We start from the raw sequence: 2,980 nt of genomic DNA, 5'->3' as shown, positions 1-2,980 counted from the left end.
GACTAATAAATAATTGATGTTCCATATTTCTTATCAAAATCTCATCAGAAGGACTAAAAGAAAGTTCAACAAATATGTTGCCATGGATATTTCTTGTAAGTCCCATAGTAAAGTACCATATTAAACCCCAAATAAATCACTGCCCATAGTGAAAAAGTTTAGTATTTAATTTTGGGGAGGGCATATTAATTTGTGAACCTCCTTTACTTTTTCTACACAAATTTCAAAGTTTGTGACTTTTTCAAAATAGTTGAATGGGGCTTATTTATGGGTCAGGCTTACGTGCAGGTAAATACGGCATAAATTCATAAACATGGCATTGTTAAAGTCATACACAAATATATAAATTATATAAAAATAAACTACTGTATATACACACTGTATTCTCTGTCAACATGTAATATATCATAATTCATATTTATATACATAAGGAAAATATGAAAAATGTTTAAATGATTAACGAAATATGGAAGACAGTCTTTATTTATAAATAAACTAAGAAATTTAAATATGTGTGTTTCGTGAAATACTATACATAATGTTTTCAGTAGCTAGGCCATGCCGCCTTTGGTAAATAATATAAATGTATAGTTGTTTAATTTCACAGGGTAAATATTTTCTGGTCAGAACAAGTTGGCCAGTGTTAAATTTGCACATCGCTGCCTTAGACATGTGAATACAGTAAAATGAAAACCCCACTTACTATACAAGTCAAGATCAGCAGGTCAACAAATGTGGCACCAATAGAAGGTCTAGTCACAAGGATTACACAAGTCAATTACCTAAGGTGTATCCTCATTAATATTAATTTGACACAACACAGTTTTCATAAAAATTTCAACCTTGCTATCGATGATCCAGGATAGCTATTGCTTTACCCCCTAAAGCAATTAGCTATCCTGGACTAAATCTTAAGTGAAATATGTTTTCAAAAAATTAGAAAAAAATTAAATTAACATATAAATAAGTTTACGAAATCTTAATAAACTTCATGAAAATGGGACAATTCTTATGAACAAGATGCTATAGTATATGACCTATTGTTAATATTCTTGGCAAATTTCATGCTATATATACAGAAAATTTACGATGGAATTAAATACTAAGCACATTTTCATGCACCACTTAAACCAGCATATCATTATAAATGTAAACTTTATTTTACATCGACCAATTACAAAATAATTATATCAACTTAATACATTGTTTGTTAATCACTCTTGTTTGCCTGGGAGGAAGTGCAGGAGGGGTTTTGTGTGGGAGGATACCATAGTATCTGGAAAAAATCCCACATGGTCGGGCAAATGACCCAATATTTGTTCATGTCTGATTGTGGAATCAAATTCCAATTGTCTAGGTGAAAGGGGAGTGTACACATATTTCTCTCATCCCTACCAGTATCATACTGGTCTGTCCAGGTAAATACACCCATGCTTGCTGTGTGTATTACCTCGCTTCCGGTGTAGGATAGCCACGCGCGCGCAATGATACAAAAGTAGGTCGCCGAACCGAAAGTAGATCTATCTATACTCCATGATTTAAACATTTCAACAATACATTGAATTAAGATATGTAATCAGATAATAATTTTTTTTATTTATGATATAAATGTATGTAAAAAAAACACGTTCTTTTATTGTTTTATATTAATAAAACATGGAACTATATTTTCACGCGAAAGGACACACTAGCTTGGCGACATCAAGTGATTTGGCTTCGCTTGCAATGACAGGGCTGCTGAAACAACGTTAGACTGTGGAAATGAATTGTTTCCTTCGTTTTTAGAACAGCAAACATAGTTTGCATATATGGGGTATGGTAAATCGATTGGCGCTGTTCTTTTTTTATTATATGCAGTAGAAAAAAAGTTTGGATTGAGAAAAAATGGCGTCTATCTGAGAAAGCTATCGACAGATAGTGCATCTTTTTGCATATTTTAGGTTGGGGAATGAGAGAAAAATACTCAATCATATGTGGTTCATGTAGGATAGGGATATTTCACCCTCTGGGTCACAAAATGTGGTAAAACCCGAGGCTCGTTTTACCACATTTTGTGACCCCTCGGGTGGAATATCCCTATCCTACATGACCACATATGATAGAGTCTTATAATCAATATTAATCATAGCAAGTACTGAATCAAATTATTTACACATACATGTATGCAGGTCATAAGCTCTTGATATATACATATATACTCTGAATATAAATAAATATATGTACAATATACATGTTGATCTTCTGTTTATATAATCTTAACAAAACATATGCATGTGCCAGGTAGAAATATTTAGATTATTTTCTATTATAAAAGTTTTCTCAGAGAAAGAATTGAGAGAGAGCAAAACAAAGAGAGAGAGAAAGATGGCAAGAGGGAGGAAGAGAGAGAGAGACTGTCAACTTATTTATTTTTCCCTGAGGAAACTTTAGACTAAAAGAACTGATCCTGAAGGACACTTATATGTGTTGTTGATTTATATATATACATTGTATATCAAAATGGTAGATATGATTTCAGAAACAGTATAAGACAATACATGTATATATATATATGAGTATTTTAATTAGGATTTCAAAAGGGAGATTCTATACTAAATCATTATTAATAAGTACTACACCAGCAAATGTTTGCATACTCTGAATCAAATATATAATATTTAACCAATAATCTTCTAAAACTGGAATGTTTGGAGCTACCTTAAAGTTACGCCTGAGATTTGTCTTGTTATGGAGACATGAAAATCTTGATGATGTAGCATGTCTTTAATGAAATACCTGGCAAGTATTAATTGATAAAGTATAGCATGCACCCTTAAGGAGGTAGGTCTTGGTAAGGTAGACTTTAGGAGACAAAGTCTCAATAAGGTAGCAAGCATTTTTAGGAGACTTTTTTGTTTGTTTTGTTTTTGTTTAACGTCCTTTTAACAGCCAGGGTCATTTAAGGATGTGCCAGGTTTTGGAGGTGGAGGAAAGCTGGAGT

The sequence above is a fragment of the Pecten maximus genome, chromosome 18 (assembly GCF_902652985.1).
Source record: "Pecten maximus chromosome 18, xPecMax1.1, whole genome shotgun sequence".
NCBI classification, from domain to species: Eukaryota; Metazoa; Mollusca; class Bivalvia; order Pectinida; family Pectinidae; genus Pecten; species Pecten maximus.
Note: the sequence above shows the minus strand (reverse complement) of the source record.